The 22,400-nt window shown below is 35.4% G+C and overlaps 1 long non-coding RNA gene and 1 pseudogene across 1 annotated transcript in view; both read left to right on the forward strand.

Annotated features, from left to right (window-relative positions):
* The window catches only part of LOC138929775 (uncharacterized), a 119,406-nt gene that overhangs the window by 74,418 nt on the left and 22,588 nt on the right, over positions 1-22,400 (forward strand). The gene's annotated exons all lie outside the window — the stretch shown is intronic.
* On the forward strand, positions 13,536-14,589 carry LOC138422934 (translationally-controlled tumor protein pseudogene; annotated as a pseudogene).

Below are 22,400 nucleotides of genomic sequence, written 5' to 3' on the forward strand. Positions count from 1 at the left end.
CTGAAATGTGATGTTAGGTTATAGTTTCTTGCAACTCCTTCTTAATGCTTAACTATTTTATAGATTCTTATATCAAGTGTGTCCTGAGTCACTCAGTTATTTCTGACTCTTTGGGATCTCATTGGCTGTAGCTCACCAGGCTCCTCTGTCCATGGAACTTTCTAGGCAAGAATACCAGAGTGGGTTGCCATTTCCTGCTCTAGGCAATCTTTCCGACCCAGTGATAGAACCCCAGTCTCTGGTGTCTCCTGAGTTGGCAGGCAGATTTTTCACCACTGCACCACCTAGGAAGCCCCTTATTCAAAAGTAGAGTTAAAAAAACACATACAGTCAATAATAATGTAATATTTTTTTATGGTGACAGAGGTTAGCTAGACATTGTGGCACTTAATTTAATGTATGGAAATGTCAAATCTAACATAATGTTGTAGGTAAACAATATGTCAAAAGAGAAATTCATAGAAAAAGAGATCCAATATGTAGTTAACAGAGGCAGAGGATGGTGAGAAAGAGAACTAGATAAAGATAGAAAAGAAAGGAAAACAAAAAATAAATGTTATTAAATGCAATTTCTATGTAATTCTCTCATCTAAATCATCAAAAATACTCCCTTCTCCAACAGTAATTTTCAAGGTTTCTTTAAATAAATTTTTGATCATAAAAAGTATGCATGCACATTGATGAAAATACAAGTAATATAAAAACTATACAGAAGAAAGCTAAGTGACCATTATTGTAGTTATCTCTATAGGCATTTTTTAAGATGATGTTTTGTAAATCTTTTTACTTTGCAACTTTAATTTGTGGTTATGTCTATAAATATATATAGGTATCCATCATAATTAGAATGTCTGCATTATGTTCTAATCTATGAATTTATTATAATTTAATCATTAACAACTGATATTTATAAGTTTCACTATTTTATTTAGCACCATAGAATGGACATGATTCTATGGACATGATTCTTTGCAAATGTATACAGTTATCTACCATGGCATAAATTTCTAATATTGGAAATGCTAAGGCAGAAAGTGTTTACATTTTAAACTTAGAGAACAAATATATGTTGATTCAAAACTAGCTATTTCTGCTTAAACTTTATTAATGAAGTAAAGACAACTCCTGTTAGCTCACAGCCTAGATGACACTGTAGTTGGCAAAAATTATACAATTTTTAATTTTATTGCCACAAAACTTATATAACCCTTTCCTTGGATTTTTTTGACTTTTAAAGAGGTTATTTTATTTGTAGTTCATTTGTGTTTCTTCTCGTGAATTATCTATGTTTTGCCTCTTTTCTAATTAAAATGCTTGCAACTTTTTCCACTTGAAATTTTTACCAGTTATTTTACGCTTTATTGAATTTTTTTAAAATTTTACTTTGTTTTACTTTACAATACTATGTTGGTTTTGCCATACATCAATATGAATCTGCCAAGGGTGTACATGAGTTGCCAATTCTGAACCTCCCTCCCACCTCCCTTCCCATACCATCTCTCTGGGTCATCCCAGTGCACCAGCCCCAAGCATCCTGTATCCTGCATCAAACCTAGACTGGCGATTCGTTTCTTACATGATAGTATACATGTTTCAATGCCATTCTCCCAAATCATCCCACCCTCGCCCTCTCCTACAGAGTCCAAAAGACTGGTCTATACATCTGTGTCTCTTTTGCTGTCCCACATACAGCACTATCATTACCATCTTTCTAAATTCCATATATATACATTAGTATACTGTATTGGTGTTTCTCTTTCTGGCTTACTTCACTCTGTATAATCGGCTCCAGTTTCATCCACATCATTACAACTGATCAAATGAATTCTTTTTAACGGCTGAGTAATACTCCATTGGGTATATGTACCACAGCTTTCTTATCCATTCATCTGCTGATGAATCTAGGTTGCTTCCATGTCCTGGCTATTATAAACAGTGCTGTGATGAACATTGGGGTACATGTGTCTCTTTCAATTCTGGTTTCCTCGGTGTGTAAGCCCAGCAGTGGGATTATTGGATCATAAGGCAGTTCAATTTCCAGTTTTTTAAGGAATCTCCACAGTGTTCTCCATAGTGGCTGTACTAGTTTGCATTCCCACCAACAGTGTAAGAGGGTTCCCTTTTCTCCACACCCTCTCCAGCATTTATTGCTTGTAGATTTTTGGAACACAGCCATTCTGAATGGTGTGAAATGGTACCTCATTGTTCTTGATTTGCATTTCTCTGATAATGAGTGATGTTGAGCATCTTTTCATGTGTTTGTTAGCCATCCGTATGTCTTCTTTGGAGAAATGTCTATTTAGTTCTTTGGCCCATTTTTTGATTGGGTCATTTATTTTTCTGGAATTGAGCTGCATGATTGTATATTTTTGAGATTAGTTGTTTGTCAGTTGCTTCATTTGCTATTATTTTCTCCCATTCTCAAGGCTGTCTTTTCACTTTGCTTATAGTTTCCTTTGTTGTGCAGAAGCTTTTAATTTTAATTACATCCCATTTGTTATTTTTGCTTTCATTTCCAGTATTCTGGGAGGTGGATCATAGAGGATCCTGCTGTGATTTATGTCAGAGAGTGTTTTGCCTATGTTCTCCCACAGCAAACATTATCCTCAATGGTGAAAAATTGAAAGCATTTCCCCTAAAGTCAGGAACAAGACAAGGATGCCCACTTTCACTGCTACTATTCAACATAGTTCTGGAAGTTTGGGCCACAGCAATCAGAGCAGAAAAAGAAATAAAAGGAATCCAAATTGGAAAAGAAGAAGTAATACTCTTACTGTTTGCAGATGACATGATCCTCTACATAGAAAACCCTAAAGACTCTACCAGAAAATTACTAGAGCTAATCAATGAATATAGTAAAGTTGCAGGATATAAAATCAACACACAGAAACCCGTTGCATTCCTATACACTAATAATGAGAAAGTAGAAAAAGAAATTAAGGAAACAATTCCATTCACCATTGCATTGAAAAGAATAAAATACTTAGGAATATATCTACCTAAAGAAACTAAAGACCTGTATATATAAAACACTGGTGAAAGAAATCAAAGAGGACACTAATAGATGGAAAAATATACAATGTTCATGGATTGGAAGAATCAATATATTGAAAATGAGTATACTACCCAAAGCAATCTACAGATTCAATGCAATCCCTATCAAGCTACCAGCGGTATTTTTCACAGAGCTTAAACAAATAATTTCACAATTTGTATGGAAATACAAAAAAAAACTCGAATAGCCAAAGCAATCTTGAGAAAAAAGAATGGGACTGGAGGAATCAACCTGCCTGACTTCAGGCTCTACTACAAAGCCACAGTCATCAAGACAGTATGATACTGGCACAAAGACAGAAATATAGATCAATGGAACAAAATAGAAAGCCTAGAGATAAATCCACACACCTATGGACACCTTATCTTTGACAAAGGAGGCAAGAATATACAATGGATTAAAGACAATCTCTTTAACAAGTGGTGCTGAGAAAACTGGTGAACCACTTGTAAAAGAATGAAACTGGAACACTTTCTAACACCATACACAAAAATAAATTCAAAATGGATTAAAGATCTAAATGTAAGACCAGAAACTATTGAAATTTTTAAATTTTTTTTAATATTCATCTTAAATGATAAAGTCTATCAGTCTTTGTCTCCATATTATCTGATTTTCATCTATAATCTAGGGCTTCTCAAAGCTAGTTTCTAGCAGAAACAAGTTTTTAGATGTTTTTCACAAAGGAAGATAACAAACTGCTTAGATATTGAAGAATAGATTTTTCTCTGATTTCATAGTTTAGGAAAGAATATGAGTAACATGCTTCTTTTTTTTCTTAATGATAATATATTTCTATATTCTTTAGTGGAAAACACAACTTGAATGATTTAAGAATCCTTGTTTTACATCATTTTCACCATCAAAACTTTATACATATTGGCTCATTTTCTCTGGCATCTCATGCTATTAAAAGGGATGTGATTATTCTTATTTACTCTTCTTTGTAGAAGATCGAATAGTCTGCCAGGACACTTAAAACTCTCTTGAAACCTATTAATGAATAACTAGCTGCATGATACTATGGATGAATTGATTATCTCTCATTAAGTTTTCCTGAAACAAAGTATGATATATTAATCCGAAAATACATATATGCCTTCAGTTTAGGAAAAATTATTGCATCTCTGGTTATATATTTTTCAGATTTGCCAATAAATGCTCTGGATCTTTGTTTAGTATCTATCTCTTATATCTACTGTATCAGTCAGGGTTATCTAGGAAGACAAATCCAGGAAGATGTCTGTCTATGTATGTATGTATCTCTCTGTCTGCCGGTTTGTCAAGAAGAGAGAGAATTTTCTAGTAACTGGCTTCCAGGATTGAGGGGACTGTCAGGTCACAAATCCATTGGGCAGACTGACATGTTAAAAAGTCTCTGGTAGGAAGGATACTGTAATCTTTTTAATTTTTATTTTATGTTAGGGTATAGTTGATTTATAATGTTGTGTTAGTTACAGGTGTTCAGTTTAGTTCAGTTCAGTCACTCAGTCGTGTCCGACTCTTTGCAACCCCATGAATCGCAGTGTACTTCAAAGCAATTCAGTTATACATATTCATACATCCATTATTGTTCAGATTATTTTCCCATACAGGTTATTATAGAATATTGAGAAGCATCCTCTATGCTATACAGTATGTCCTTTTTTATTATCCTTTTTATATATAGTAGTATGTATATGTTAATCCCAGCCTCATAATTTATCCTTCCTCTGTTCCCCATAGAGAACAGACTTGTTCTGTTCTAATTCTGTGATCACTTGTTCTGTGATCTTTTTCTGTTTCATAGATAAGTTCATTTGTAGAATATTTTATATCCTACATACAAGTAATATCATAGAATATTTGGAGCTCTCTGACTTATTTTTCTTATTATGATAATCTCTAGATCCATCCATGTTGCTACAAATGACAATATTTCTGTTTTTTTTTTTCTTCTGGTCGAGTAATATTCAGTTGTATATGCATATCACTTCTTCTTTATCCATTCATCTGTTGATGGGCATTTTGTTTGCTTCCATGTTTTGGCCATTGTAAATAGTTTGGTAGTGAACATTGGTGTACATCTATCTTTTCAAATTGTGGTTTTTCTCTGGATAAATGCCCAGGAGTGGAATTGCTGGATAATATGTACTTCTACTTTTGATTTTTTAAAGGAATCTCTATACTGATCTCTACAATGGTTGTACAAATTTACATCTCTACCAAAGGTGTACGAGGATTCCCTTTTCTCTACACCCTTTCCAGCATTTGTTGTTTATATGTTTCTTGATACTGAAATGTTGAGGCAGAATTTATCTTCAGAGAAACCTTCGTTTTCTCTTAAGACTTCAAGTGAGTGAACGAGGCCCACCACATCAAGAAGGAGGATACTCTTCCTTTACTTAAAGTCAAATAATTGTAGTTACTAATTAACCACATCTATAAAATACTTTCAGAGCAACACCTAGATTAGTGTTTTATATACACAACTGGGCATTATAGCCTAAGTTGACACATAAAAGTAACCATCACACTAACTGTTCTCTGACTTTTCACCTTTATTCTTCTGCTTCTGTAGCAATTTATGTTTTTCCTTAAGCCTGAATTCTATAGATGATCAGATGTTCTTCTTAGGTTTTGATTATGTGATTGTGTTTTTCCTCACTTGAATTCATTTACTTGCTCTGACAGTTCCATTAAATCTTATTTTGGTGTCTCATTAAGATGTTTATTATTTGACATAAAAAATAATATGTGAGTCAAACTGCATTCTCTAGAACAAATGTATTTTTTTGCCAGAAGATGTTCTAAAAATTATCAAAATATCATGCTTCTTCCTAATTTTCTTGCTGAACAATTTTTGTCTTGACTTGTATTAGGTTTTTGTTTTTTTGGTTTTTTTTTTTTTTTTTGGTCACTTATATTTCAATTGGGAAAATTCTGTCCAAACTTGTTAACAAATTAGACAAGTCTTGAGTCCCATTAATTCCTGAGCATCTTAATATGAGTTTTATTTAACTCATATTTTAAAAGTAGTATTATTTAACTTTAGACTTTGCTGGTGGCTTAGATGGTAAAGCGTCTGCCTACAATAGAGGAGACCCCGGTTCAATCCCTGGGTCGGGAAGATCTTCTTGAGAAGGAAATGGCAACCCACTCCAGTATTAACTTTAATTTGAAATTGTTTTGTTCTCTAATATTTCAGTCAATTAGCTGCCTGTGGGATAAGGTAGGAGCTTAGAATCAGGTTTGGAAGCATTCTGAGAAAGTTTTTACCATATATGTCACCTTTAAGACAGGAATCAATGCAGATAAAACTTTTGGGGGTTTCCTGAGAGAACCTTTACAGGTTTTGGCCTAATCTGAGACTTGGAATGAGTCAGCTAATGCAGCATGATGATAAAACTTAAGCTTCTTATGGCTAAATTGTGTGTGTGTGCGTGGAATTCATAAAATTATCTCTTAATAGGTTAATTATATAATCAAAGTTTAAAATATTTCTAAATTATCAATTTGAGTCTTGTATGAAATCTTCATCCTGGACACTATTCTCCTAGAAGCTGAGTACACATTAAACATAAGGCCTTTAAAATCCTGTGACTGCTCCTTCACACTTAACACAATGTCTATAACATATTCAAAACATAGACCTTTAGAAGGTTAATCCTCATTTCTCCAAACACCTGCCTCGTCTCTAACCATACACCTTTCTTATAAAGATTCTCTGAAGAATTTACGAAAAGAGCTCTAATTAAATTCAACATAATATACACAGATGTCCAGGAGTGAAACAGTCTGTAAACTCTAGGTCCAGTACTTCAATTTGGTACATCTTGTATTGTTATAGTAACACACCACTTCTCAGAAGTGCTAGACAGATGCTCTCCACTCCCCCAGGGAGCATGACCCTTTTTAATGCAGTTCCCTTGATTAATCTAGTGTATTTCAGGGGATTTTCTGCAAATGTGCACTATGCTGACTGAATATTTCTCACTTTTTTTCTAAAAAACCTTTCACTTTTTGAATAAACTCTAAGTTGGATAAGTGGTATGAGGCTAATTTAGAAGTGTATAAGGTGGAGACAGAATATTTGAACACAAATCCACTAATCCCCACTTTCTTGAGGTGATTTATGAAGTTCTATAAAATAATTAACTTGGAAAAACTTATTCTAAAGTAATATTTCATTGAATGTATAAAGGTTTTTGGAGATCAGCTTTGTAACTGATTTTCTAGAAAGAGCAATTTAGAAATTAGAGAAACTAGCAACCATTTTGGAGAAGGCAATGGCACCCCACTCCAGTACTCTTGTCTGGAAAATACCATGGATGGAGGAGCCTGGCAGGCTGCAGTCCATGGGGTCGCTGAGGGTCCGACACGACTGAGCAACTTCACTTTCACTTTCATGCATTGGAGAAGACAATGGCACCCCACTCCAGTATTCTTGCCTGGAGAATCCCAGGGACAGAGGAGCCTGGTGGGCTGCCGTCTCTGGGGTCACACAGAGTTGGACACGACTGAAGGAACTTAGCAGTAGCAGCAGCAATTATTTATTAGTAATATTTCTTTTTTGTTTCTCAATCAACAACATTTGTTGTATGTCAGTCACTTTAAGGAAATCAGTTCTGAATATTCACTGGAAGGACTGATGCTGAAGTTGAAACTCCAATACTTTGGCCACATGATGCAAAGAACTGACTCATTCATTTGAATGGACCCTGATGCTGGGAAAGATTGAAGGTAGGAGGAGAAGGGGATGGCAGAGGATGAGATGGTTGGATGGCATCACTGACTTGATGGACACGAGTTTGAGTAAGCTCTGGGGGTTGGTGATGGACAGGGAAGTCTGGCATGCTGCAGTCCATGGGGCTGCAAAGAGTTGGACGCAACTGAACTAAAGGGAGATATAGTGGAGGGTGAGGTAGACATGGTAACATTTCTATGTGAACAACTCGAATTATCTAATCATGAGGACATTTTTTGTGTAGTTGTTTTAAACTTCAATTTGAAAAATAAATCTGGTCATTCTCCTAGTAAATTGAGAAGGGATGAATTATCCAGGGATGGATAACTGAACTCTTTGGCCCAAATCATCTGTCCAGATGAAGTAGAAAAACTAAGGAAGAGAATGAAAAGATAACATCAAAACTTGAGAGATTCAGAAAAAAAAGTGTTTAGAGGGAAATTTATACATTTGAATGAATTGTATGAAAATGAAAAAGATCTAAGATCACTGGCCAGAGATTCACTTTAGTACCTAGAAGATACTTCATTTAAGAAGTATAACTATTAAAAGTGAGGTAGAACCTTACACGCATCAGGATGGCTACTATCAAAAAAAAAAAAAAACAGAAAAAAATAACTGTGAGGGTATGGAAAAATTGGAAGGAACCCTTATGTACTGTTGGTAGAATATAAAATGGTATAGTCACTGTGAAAAACAAATGGCAGTTTCTCAAAAAATTAAAAACGCAATCACCATATGATCTAGCAATATTTGGGTATATACCCCCAAAGCCCTGAGCAGGATATTGAAGAGATATTTGTGCATGTATGTCCATAGCAGCATTATTTACAATAGCCAAAACTTCAAACTGTATCCATCAAAGGAAAAATGAATAGATAAAATGTAATATATAAACAGAATGAAATATTTTTCCTCCTTAAAAAGGAGGAAAACTGTGGCACAGGATATACCATGGATGAACTTCAAAAACATGGTAAGTGAAACAGGCAGCCTCAAAGAGGCAAATACTGCTTTATCCCACTTACATCAGGTGTCTGAAGTAGTCAAAAATTCATAGGAACAGAAAGTTGAATTGTGGTTGCAAGGGGCTGCAGGAAGGGATAATGGGAAGTCATTGTTTAATGGGTATAGAGTTTTAGTTTTGCAAGATGAACAAGTTCTAGAGATTGGTTACACAACAATGTGTAAATATACTTAATAAGAAACTATAATGAAATGGTGAAAATGGCAATTTTTATGTATGTTACCATAATTGTAGAAAGTGAAGCATATATATTTATATGAAAAAGAGTGTAAAATATGGCTAATAATGAAAGGAATATTGTTGTGATCTAATTTGCAGATGAATAATAAGTGTGTGTGTATGTGTATGTATATCAACTCAGTTATAGAGATGAGAAGATTAGCTTTTGGTTGAGAGAGTTTGGATCCATTTTTAATTTTGAAAATAGGAGCATATGTTACATATCAAAGAAAATAAAAAACTGAAAGGAATAAAAGAGCATACAGATGACAGTATTCAATGAATTGTGGCTAATCATATAAGTATTATCTATGACAGAGGGAAATGAATTAAAATATTATTTAAATGCATTGTTTAAAAATCAATTTATTCCATTATAACTACTTCTTGTATAGACTGATTTTAATTCATTAGGTACTATAGCTAAAAACCATACTAAGCTATTTCTTAGGCCTCTCACGCCATATGGTAAAGGATTATTTTTTGGATGCTTTTGCTTTCATTCTGACCTGGCTTCCTCCAAGATCTGTTGGATGATTTCTAGTCACACTACTTAAAATAAATATCTATAACTTTTATTGACAGCAGCTATCTTCAAAATGTCAAATATACTAATACATGTGCAAGATAGTCTAACAGGTGCAAAAATGGCAGCTTAAGGCCAAAATGAGATACAAAAAGAAATTAATGAGATTCTGTGCTTTGAGAATATTTATGAAGTTCTTATTTTACCAGTTCAAATGAAGGTCAAGAAAAAAGTATTTGTGTAGGGGTGAAGGGTACAGGAGAAGACACTTGCTCTTTTTGTAATATAAATTTTAAAATAGTTACAAATAATTACCTTTTGAATATTGTCAAACAGGGAAGATGGGTTTTACTCTTTAAAGTTTCATAGCACAAGCTGAGCAGAGATTGAGCAGAATGGGTCTCTTATTGTAAGAGTTTCATGCAAGTAATATTCACCTGGCACATTCACCCTGAACCCTCAGCTGCAACAGACTGTGAGCTTTATAGAAGCAGAGTAACAATGCTGCCTCCTCGTTACAAGTGAACTTGTACTAAGGCAGATAGTTGTGTTAACAGAGTGAATTTGTCAAGATTCATTCAAATGCAAGTGATAGAAAACCTATACGCTTAAGTGTGCTGTGCCTTGAATAGTCTTAATTCCTTATCAGGGACCTAGGCTAAATAACCAAATGATAGGAACAATAAAGTCCATCTTAATGTGAAACTTTCTTTCATTGTTCACTAGAGTGTCCACTAGAGTAAAATCCACACAGCATAGATATAAAGCTGGCAGGTACAAGTTAATGCAGTTGTTTGAATTTTCAGTCAGTTCAGTCACTCAGTCATGTCCAACTCTTTGCGCCCCCATGGACTGCAGCTCACCAGGCTTCCCTGTCCATCACCAACTCCCAGAGCTTACTCAAACCATTGAAATGTGAATGTTTGATAGGTTTTAGATATGTGTTTATAAAAGATTGGTAAGTCATATTTTGCCTGGAGAATCTCAGAACTTTTCAGCCTGGTACCATTGTAAATGGGACATGAATTCTTGGTTAATGTCCTAGGGACCTAGTTTCACATCCCCAAATTAATTTTCCTCCTGAAAAAAAGCCAGGGGGAGGTTACAGCATCTTTCCAGAGCTGCAGAAAGTATTGTATCAGTAGATCTGGATTCAGGCCATTCCTGATGCATCTACTGGGACCTGCAAGCATATAACTGTTTCTTCCTTGACAGTGAGTGATAAGGGTTGATGTGAAATATTTGGGGACCCACATGCTGTTGTGACTTAATTCATTCACACTATATTTCTTCTCTACTGTTGTCAAGATTCACAAAGAACATGAACTCCATTCTTTGTCCAGATTTCAACCATTGTCTTCCCCTGTCTGTCCTACAAATTCATGAGTAAGTCTTACAACTGACATTTGTATTCACTGGACTCTGACTCTGTGACTGTTGAACACCAATCCAAATTTTAAGTAAATAATTTGTTTTAGTTACACCATTAGAATTAGGTTAATAATTTGTTAAAACTGACAATCTAGCCAATAAAAGAAAAAATGCAAAATGCACAAATATAACCACATACGTGTATCTCGTTTATGTTATATAACTGAGAGATAAAAAAAAACATGAATGTCTGTGATGTCATAAAAATCACAAGTCAATATCCTTAAGTATAAAAGTGCTAATTCTTAATAAATTTTTATATATGTTTTCATCATAACAAATTTGAGTTTATCTCAGGAATACATGGCTTGTTTTCCATTCAGAAATAAATCAGCATAATACCTAAGTGAGAAAAAAATCCTCTCAATGGATGCAGACAAAAGCATTTGACAGCATTCAACATACACTTTATTTTTTAAAAATTTGTTGATATATACTTGATTTACAATGTTGTGTTTCTGCTGTACAACAAAGTAAATTGTATACATGTATATCCATCTTTTTGTATTCCTTTCCCACATAAATCATCACAAAGTATTAAGAAAATTCCCTGTGGTATACAGTAGGTCCTTATTTGTCTTATAGACAGAAGTGTGTATATATCAGTCTCAATCTCCCAATTTATTCCTGAGCCCTTTCCCATCCTGGTAACCATAAGTCTGTTTTCTTCATCTGTGACTTTATTTCTGCTTTGTAAATAAGTTCATTTGTACCATTCTTTTAGATTCCACATATGAGATATACATAATATTTATTTCTGTGTTTTACTTTACTCAATATGACAATATCTAGGTCCATTCATGTTACTACAAATGACATTTCATTTTCCTTATTTCACAATCCATTTCTCCATAAACGTCAATGGACATTTATGTTCATTCTACATCCTGACTATTGTAAATAGTGCTGCAGTGAACACTGGGGTGCATGTATCTCTTTGAATTATTGTTTTCTCTAGATATAAGTCCAGGAGTGGGATTGAAGGGTCACATGGAGAGAGGAGCCTGGCCAGCTTAAGTTCATGGGGTCACTAAAGAGTCAGACACAACTTAGTGTCTGACAACAAATTGTAGCTCTGTTTTTATTTATTTATTATTGTTATTTTTAAAGGAATCTCCATACTGTTTTCCATAAGGGCTGTGCCAATTTACATTCCCACCAACAGTGTAGGAGGGTTCACTTTTCTCCACACCCATTCCAGCATTTATTATTTGTAGATATTTTGGCCATTCTGACTGGTGTGAGGTGAGACTTCATGTAGTGTTGATTCACATCTCTCTAATAATTCTCAATGTTGAACATCTTTCCACGTGGTTTTTGAACATCAAAGAGATCATACCAGCCAATCTGAAAGGAAATCAACCCTAAGTATTCATTGGAAGCACCAAGGATGAAGCTGAGGTTCCAGTACTTTAGTCACCTGATGTGAAGAGCTGACTCACTGCAAAAGACCCTGTTGCTGGGGAAGATTGAGGGCAAGAGGAGAAGGGCATGACAGAGGATGAGATGGTTGGATGGCATCACTGACTAAAAGGACATGAGTTTGAATAAGCTCTGGGAGATGATGAAGGCCAGAGAAGCCTGGCTTGCTGCAGTCCATGGGATAACAAAGAGTCGGACATGACTTAGTGATTGAACAACAGCAAATGTCTTTTTGGGGAAAATGTCTATTTGTTTTTTGTATCGAGCTGCATGATCTGTTTGTATGCTTTGGAGATTAATCCATATCCATTGTTAGTGGCTTCATTTGCAAATATTTTCCCCGTTTTCTGGATTGTCTTTTCATTTTGTTTATGTTTTCCTTTGCTGTGCAAAGGCTTTTAAGTTTAAGTAGACCCCATTTGTTTATTTATTTTTATTTTCATTACTCTAGGAGGTGGATCTAAAAAGATATTGTAACAATTTATATCAGAGAGTGTTCTGCCTATGTTTTCCTCTCAGAGACTTGTAGTAAGTATCTGGCCTTACATTTAGGTCTTTAATCCACTTTGAGTTTTTGTGAATGATGTTAGGGAGTGTTCTAATTTTATTTTTTTATATGAATCTATCGAGTTTTCCCAACACCATTTATTGAAGAGGCTGTCTTTGTTATATATTCTTGCCTCTTTTGTTACAGATTAGGTGGCCATATATATTTGGGGTTTTCTCTGAACTTTCTATCATATTCCATTGATCTGTATTTCTGCTTTTGTCCCAGTATCATGCTATTTTGATTATTGTAGCTTTTCAACATATATTCTTGATACAACGCTTTCAGCAAGTTGGAAATAGAGGTAATGTTCTCAATGTGTAAAGTATATCCATGAAAAACCAATGGCAACATTATCATAAGGGTGAAATTTTGAGTGCTTCCTCTGAAGAATGTCTGTTCTTGCCATTGTGTTAAACATGCTCAGTGTTATATAAAGGTCAATAAAGTAAGGGATAAAATAAATTCCTAAAGACTAACAAGAAATATCAGTAGCTTCCTTATATCCAGTGCACACATGTTATTACATAAGAAAATTCTAAGTAACTCTCATCCCCACAAAATATTAAAATACTTAAGTAATTTATGGAGGTTTATAGGATGAAAGGTAAATAAAAGTCACATTTATGTCACTTGTATATCATAGAAAAAAGCAGAAATAAAAAGCTTTAAAATACTACTTTAAAGTCCATCAATACATGGAATATTTAGATAAGATTTCACAAATACATGTAAAACTGTACACTGAAAAAATATGCAAGATAAATCAAAGATAGCTTAAGTGAATATGAAGTCATGGATTGGAAAATTCTATAGTAGTATTAACTTAATCGTCCACGAATTGATGTAGAGATTCAAAGTCATCACAGTGGCTTTTCCGCCCGCTCCCCCTTCCCCCCGAGCGCCGCTCTGGCCGCACTGCGCTCGCTCTGAGCTCCGGGCTTCCTGCTAAGCCAGCGCCGCTATCGCCTCTCTCCAGTCGCCATCATGATCATCTACCGGGACCTCATTAGCCATGACGAGATGTTCTCCGACATCTACAAGATCCGGGAGGTCGTGGACGGGCTGTGTCTGGAGGTGGAGGGGAAGATGGTCAGTAGGACAGAGGGTAACATCGATGACTCGCTCATTGGTGGAAATGCCTCCGCTGAAGGCCCGGAGGGCGAAGGTACCGAAAGCACAGTAATCACTGGTGTCGATATTGTCATGAACCATCACTTGCAGGAAACCAGCTTCACAAAAGAAGCCTACAAGAAGTACATCAAAGATTACATGAAGTCAATCAAAGGGAAACTTGAAGAACAGAGACCAGAAAGAGTAAAACCTTTTATGACAGGGGTTGCAGAACAAATCAAGCACATCCTTGCTAATTTCAAAAACTATCAGTTCTTTATTGGTGAAAACATGAATCCAGATGGCATGGTTGCTCTGCTGGACTACCGTGAGGATGGTGTAACCCCATATATGATTTTCTTTAAGGATGGTTTAGAGATGGAAAAATGTTAACAAAGTTGGCGGTTACTTTGGATCAATCACCTGTAGTCAAAACTGGCTGGCCACTGCTTTTCATCCACACAACACCAGGACTTAGACAGATGGGACTGATGTCATCTCGAGCTCTTCATTTGTTTTGAACGTTGATTTATTTGGAGCGGAGGCATTGTTTTTGAGAAAACGTGTCATGTAGGTTGTCTAAAAACACATTTAAACTCAAAAAAAAAAAAAAAAAGTCATCACAGTGAAAATCCTAACAGACTTTTCAATATTAGCTGCTGCTGCTGCTAAGTCGCTTCAGTTGTATCCAACTCTGTGCAACCCCATAGACAGCAGCCCATTAGGCTCCTCTGTCCCTGGGATTCCCCAGGCAAGAATACTGGAGTGGTTTGCCATTTCCTTCTCCAATGCATGAAAGTGAAAAGTGAAAGTGAAGTTGCTCAGTTGTGCCTGACTCTTAGCGACCCCATGGAGTGCAGCCTACCAGGCTCCTCCATCCATGGGATTTTCCAGGCAAGAGTACTAAAGTGGGTTGCCATTGCTACCTGGTCATATATATTAAATATAATTATTTATATTCTAAAATGATGTGTCAATGCACCACACATGTAATAGTCCAAATAATCATAAAATATAAGAACAGTATTAGAGTAATTATATTACATGATTTCAAGAGTCACTCTAAAGTTATAAGTAATGAAGTGCATATGCTTTTTGCAGAAAAGTAGACAAATAGGTCAATAATAAATTTCATTTATGTGCGTTTATATAGTCGATTTTTAGTCTGTGTATAGTATGAAGGGCTGAATATTTTTTCCATTCATTTTTCCCATTTTTAAAAGCATATGTTTTTTAAGAACATGTTTTTCCACAAATGGGAGAATACTATATATAGTCAAAATTCATCAAAATATACATTTACTGTCTTTGCTTTTCACTATAGGTAAATTTCATCTCAATAAAACTCAACTACTTAAAAGAAAGTGTTAACTCTGCACACTTTGACTTGCATGATTCCCACAAGGAAACCTTGATGTATCCAAAATTTAAAAAAAAAAAAAATCTTTGCAATTAAAAGCTACTTTGGTTTAGTGGAAATACAACATTTTTTAATTTAGCCAAAGAGGGAACAAATGTGCTTAAAAAGGGCTCTCTTAGAAGTTGAAGAATTGGCCAAATAAATAAAATATTTAAAATTGAAATATTGTCATATCTCTAGAAAACAGCTGTCTACATGACAGTAAGCATCCAAGTGAAAACTGAAAAATTCCAACATGCAGATGCTTTCTTCAGACCGACTAATATTCTGATGTTTTCAACTCTAAATGTAGAAGTCTGTATAAAGTTAATTTTTGTTGGAATGAATCTAATGATATTAGATGGAGATAAAAAGAGTAAAAGGGGGTGATGGAGATGAAGTTACAGATGAATATTGATGAAAGTTGACTCTGGGAAAATACTTTGTATCCCTGAAGTAGGAGAATCCAAACAGATTTTGAAACGATTCAAACTGAAATGGCTGAAATTGAAATAAATTGAAATAAAATAAATATTTTATTTATTTGGCCAATTCTTCAACTTCTAAGAGAGCCATTTTTAAGCACATTTGTTCCCTCTTTGGCTCATTTCCCTGATGATTGTGGCTGCAGTTCTGCTTATTTTTCCCAATTTTTTTTTTCTTAAACTACATGGGAGTAGATTTTCAAGAAGTATCTTTGTTTAAATATAACTAATTAGAAAAGATTTAATATATATGACCAAATAGCTATCGGACCTTAATCTTCATTTATTTTTTTTATTTTAATTTTTGTAAGAAAGCTTATCTTCATCTCCCATCTTATGAAACTATGAGTCTCAATTCACTGTTTGTGCAGGAACTTAAAAAAACCATAAAGAAAAATGCTCCCTATATGTGTCATTCTAAACAATATTGCTATAGAGTTTTGAGGGATGAAAATTATTAGTGTCATATAAATCTGTTTTAGGAGAATGCTTATATTTTTACCTATTTTCCTTTTTTTTAACATCTGTGATTTTTTTTGCTTTCCTTATACTGTTTTGAGCAAGTCTTCTAGAGTCAAATATTTAGAAACTTAGTATTTTGCTCCCATCCTTTGGTTATTCTAATCTTTTATATTCATTTTGAGACATAAGCCAGAGCATTTCATTTCTTTATAAAACTCTATGCACATTCAGAATCCTTTTGATGTTCAGGATAAATATAGTTGGATCAAATAGTCTTTCTTTGTAGATCACAGTTGGTGTTATCTTTTGTTAGGGTTTTAAGAGGAAGAGTGGACACTAAGCAGAGAGGAAGATTAACATTGTATTCATGAGGACAAGCTCAGAGGCCAATCTTCTTGGGTTCAGATTCTGGCTCTGCCACTTTCCTAGTTATATAACTTTTAAGAAAAAACCCTATCTTCCTTGAATCAGCTTTTCATCTTTAAATTATCTTAAATTTTATACATTTCATAGTGTAGTCTTTAAATGCGTTTGTACATTTTAAAGACTTAAAATAAGGACAAAAATGCAAAATATAACAGCTACTTTTATTAAAAGGAAGCACCATCATCAGGCATCTTAAATTATATAGATAAAAACAACTGCAGGTGAGAACAGAGAGAGATCCATACAAGGAAGTTGATTTTCAAAGATTTAGATTGTTAAATTGGCTAGAATCTAGGATGTTTGATGTGCCACCTAATAAAAATACCACTAAGTCTAGCTGTATATTTGTTTAGGGATTATTGGAAACTGTCTGGCATTAATATTTAAACTAATATGTTTCTTTTTAGTGATTTGGTCACATACACCTGTGGAATTAAATAAACTTGTGAACTAGTCTGGAGATTCAAGAAAATAGTGAAATAGAAATCAATGTTAATTTTAATGATTGATATTTCATAGCTACTAAACAATTGATCGCTTTCTTTTCAAAAGCTATATGATAGGTAATCTTCAAGGAGGCAAACAATGCTGATATGCAGAATCCACATCTTTGTGTTCTTAACTTAAAAACTTTAAAGAAGAGTAGAATATGCTACAATGCAGTTTTAAATGCTTGGGAACGTCCCTGTCCTTCTCTTGAAGATAGAAGGATAGAAGATTCTAAGGCTTGCATACAAGTTAGGGATTCAGTTGATTGCAGGAATAGATGATGACTTTAGTGGTGCTCAGTGTTTTCAGTTAAGTTCGGTCACCCAGTTGTGTCCGACTCTTTGCAACCCCATGGAATGCAGCACGGCAGGCTCCTCTATCCATCACCAACTCTCGGAGCTTGCTCAAACTCATGTCCATCGAGTCAGTGATGCCATCCCACTATCTCATCCTCTGTTGTCCCCTTCTCCTCCTGCCTTCAATCTTTCTCAGCATCAGGATCTTTTCTAAGAAGTCAGTTCTTTGCATCAGGAGGTCAAAGTCTTGGAATTTCTGCTTCAGCATCAGTTCTTTCAAAGAATTTTCAGGGTTGATTTCCTTTAGAATTAACTTGTTTGATCTCCTGGCAGTCCAAAGGACTCTCAAGAGTCTCCTCTAACACCACAATTAAAAAGCATCAATTCTTCATTGGCTCAACTTTCTTTATGATTATGTATTACAGTATTAGATTCAGGATTTTTGTTGTACTTTTCATCTATTTCATATTGTTCTATTGACAGATGACAAATTTTGTCTGTGAGGGGGTATATATATTTATTTAATAGATGTGTTAATCTGGGTTGAATGATAAACAAGGAAATGGTATAGCTCACTTGAATTTACTGAGAAATTACTTTCACAAGCAGAATATAATCTTGTATGAAACCCTGTGGCTTCTACTTGTGTTTAATTCTGTCTTACCCTTAAGCATGTGTTTGAGATGCCATGAATATGTGCTTAGGCACAGATAACAACATAATGCACATGTATTTTCTATATCGTGAGACATGGACAATTTTATTATGTTACAAATACTGTTCTTCTCTTCCATGTTATTCTAAAACACAGTTCTCCAAAATTAATCTCCTTACTGATCTGTTCTTGTTGTTTTTCAGTTGCCAAGTCATGTCCAACTCTTTACGACCCCATGGACTGCAGCACGCAAAGCTTCCCTGTCCTTCACTATCGTCTATTATTTGCTCAAATTTATGTCGGTTGGGTCAGTGATGCTATCTAACCATCCATGCTATGTTGCTCTCTTCTGCTTTTGCCTTCAGTCTTTCCCAGCATCAGGTTCTTTTCCAATGAGTCAATTCTTCATATCAGGCGGCCAAAGTATTGGCACTTTAGCTTCAGCTTCAGTCCTCCCAATGAATTATCATGGTTGATTGCCTTTAGAATTGGCTAGTTTGATCTCCTTGCTGTCCAAGGGTGTCTCAAGAGTCCGTTTCACGCCAGTCAGAATGGCTGTGATACAAAAGTCTACAAGCAATAAATGCTGGAGAGGGTGTGGAAAAAAGGGAACCCTCTTACACTGTTGGTGGGAATGCAAACTAGTACAGCCACTATGGAGAACACTATGGAGAGTCCTTAAAAAAACTGGAAATAGAACTGCCTTATGACCCAGCAATCCTGCTGCTGGGCATACACACTGAGGAAACCAGAATTGAAAGAGACATGTGTACCCCAGTGTTCATTGCAGCACTGTTTATAATAGCCAGGACATGGAAGCAACCTAGATGTCCATCAGCGGAGGAATGGATAAGAAAGCTGTGGTACATATACACAATGGAGTATTACTCAGCCATTAAAAAGAATACATTTGAATCAGTTCTAATGAGGTGGATGAAACTGGAGCCGATTATACAGAGTGAAGTAAGCCAGAAAGAAAAATACCAATACAGTATACTAACACATATATATGGAATTTAGAAAGACAGTAATGATAACCCTGTATGCGAGAGAGCAAAAGAGACATAGATGTATAGAACAGTCTTTTGGACTCTGAGGGAGAGGGAGAGGGTGGGATGATTTGGGAGAATGGCATTGAAACATGTATAATATCATATAAGAAATGAATTGCCAGTCCAAGTTTGATGCAGGATACAGGATGCTTGGGGCTGGTGCACTGGGATGACCCTGAGGGATGGTACAGGGAGAGAGGTGGGAGGGGGGTTCAGGATTGGGAACACGTGTACACCCGTGGTTGATTCATGTTGATGTATGTCAAAACCAATACAATATTGTAAAGTAAAAAAATAATAATAAAAAATTCAGTTATCTTTCCTTAAAAAAAAGAGTCTTCTCTAGCACCACAATTCAAAAGCATCAGTTCTTCAGTGCTTAACCTTCTTTATGTTCCAACTCTCACATCTGTACATGACTACTGAAAAAATCATGGCTTTGACTTTGCTTTTTAAAAAGTTCTCCAGGTTTGTCATAGCTTTTCTTCCAAGGAGGATGTGTCCTTTAATGTCATGACTGCAGTCACCATCTGCAGTGGTTTTGGAGCCCAAGAAAATAAAATCTGCTTCCACTTTCTCTACTTCTATTTCTGTTCTTATGCTGACAAGTATATGCATGCAGAGATGATTGTTGCTGCTACTGCTGCTAAGTCACTTCAGTCTTGTCCAACTCTGTGATTGTTGAGCAAGGCAATTAAATAACCTTGACTGAACTGTCTTTGGTATTGCTTTAACAGTTAAACAATTGTGCTCCCCCTGTGTGGTCTACAGGGCATAGGTATAACTTTGTAAGAGCAGCTGTAAAAACAGTCTGCCTTCCTTATGTTTAGATACCTATTTGGGATCATGGAATAATGGAGGAAATAAAAACTGCAAAGTGTAATAAAGGTAGAAAATATACATTAGGTATATTTCTTCTTAATCCTAAGAAGAAAACCCAGGTTGTACACTTCTTTATTTTTTCCAAAAATATATTTAATATGTCACTTTTTAAGAAACCATATACGTTGTGCATCATATTTCAATGCCCAAATGTATACTTTCTGTGGCTTAATACACAAGTGATACAATGCTGTAATTTCAGAAAGTGAGGAGATAATTCCACCATATAAGAACACTCAATTATTAGGTCCATTTCTAGATTTAGACTGCAATAGAAAGCATTGCAGAGGTGGTCTGGCATTTTATTTTAATAAAATATGCTTTCATATTGAATTCCCTCACTGTTTAGGCTAAATTAATACATTTGATTTATATCTGAAACATAGTAAAAATGAGTAGAGTTCATTCATCAGTGTGTTCAGGTACACTTTAGAGGGGACAGCAAAGAAACTCAAAGTAACACGCACATGGGTATAATATATATGCAATGAAAGTTTCATTTATCTTCATTGGAATTAAAAAATTGAGAACAATGACAATTTCTCCTCTATAAGTTTGCATTTAGGATAAAAAATAGTTGGCAGAGATGTTTACTTTTTGAGCAAAAACTATCTGTGAAACACACATTATTTTTCAAAAATATTTTCCAAGGATCATATTTGAAGGAATTCTACGGTAGATCCTCCTGAAAATATTTTGTTTGCTGAAACATTTAAATATGAATTTACTTTAAAAATAGGCCGCGTGGTGCTGGAGTGAGCAGCAGCTGTGTGGCACTGGAGCAAGCGGCCATGAGGAGATACCCCATGTCCAAGATCAGAAAAACACCGCCTTGTCTAACTCAATGAAACTATGAGCCATGCCGTGTAGGGCCACCTAAGATGGACGGGTCATGGTGGAAAGTTCTGACAAAATGTGATCCATTGGAGATGGGAATGGCAAACCACTTCAGTATTCTTGCTTTGAGAACCCCATGAACAGTTTGAAAAGGCAAAAAAAAAAAAAAAGACACTGAAAGATGAACTCCCCAGGCCAGTAGGTGCCCAATAATGCTACTATAGAAGAGTGGAGACATAACTCCAGAAAGAATGGAGAGACACAGCCAAAGCAAAAACAGTACCCCGTTGTGGATGTGATGGGTGGTGGACGTAAAGTCTGATGCTGTAAAGAACAATATTGCATGGACACCTGGAATGTTAGGTCCATGAATCAAGGCAACTTGAAAGTGACCAAACAGGAGATGGCAAGAGTGAACATCGACATTTTAGGAATAAGCAAAATAAAATGGAATGGAATAGGTGAATTTAATGCAGAAAAGCATTATATCTACTACTATGGGCAAGAATCTCTTATAAGAAGTACAGTAGTCATCATAGTAAACAAGAGTCCAAAATGCATTACTTGGATACAATCTCAAAAATGCAGAATGAACTCTGTTCGTCTCCAAGGCAAACCATTCAATGTCACGGTAATCCAAATCTATGCCCCAACCAGTAATGCTTAAGAAGCTGAAGTTGAACAGTTCTATGAAGACCTACAAGACCTTCTAAAACTAATATACAAAAAATATGTCCTTTTCATTATAGGGGACTGAAACACAAAAAAAATAGGAAGTTTGCCTGGAGTAACAGGCAAACTTGGCCTTGGAGTAGATAATGAAGCAGGGCAAAGGCTAATAGAGTTTTGCCAAGAGAACACACTGGTCATAGCAAACACCCTCTTCCAACAACACAAGAGAAGACTCTACACATGGACATCATAGATGGTCAACACCCAAATCAGATTGATTTTATTCTTTGTAGCCAAAGATGAAAAGCTTTATACTGTCAGCAAAAACAAGAACAGGAGCTGACTGTGGCTCAGATCATGAACCCCTTAATGCCAAACTCAGACTTAAATTGAAAGTGGAGAAAACCACTAGACCATTCAGGTATGGCCTAAATCAAATCCCTTATGATTATACAGTGGAAGTGAGAAATAGATTTAAGGGACTAAATCTGATAGAGTGCTTGATGAACTATGGACAGAGGTTCATGACATTGTACAGGAGACAGGGATCAGGACCATATCCAAGAAAAACAAATACAAAAAAAAAAGCAAAATGGTTGTCTGAGGAGAGCTTACAAAAAGCTGTGAAGAGAAGAAAAGTGAAAAGCAAAGGAGAAACAGGAAGATATAGCCATTTGAA

This window comes from Ovis canadensis, chromosome 17 (genome assembly GCF_042477335.2).
Source record: "Ovis canadensis isolate MfBH-ARS-UI-01 breed Bighorn chromosome 17, ARS-UI_OviCan_v2, whole genome shotgun sequence".
Lineage (NCBI taxonomy): Eukaryota > Metazoa > Chordata > Mammalia > Artiodactyla > Bovidae > Ovis > Ovis canadensis.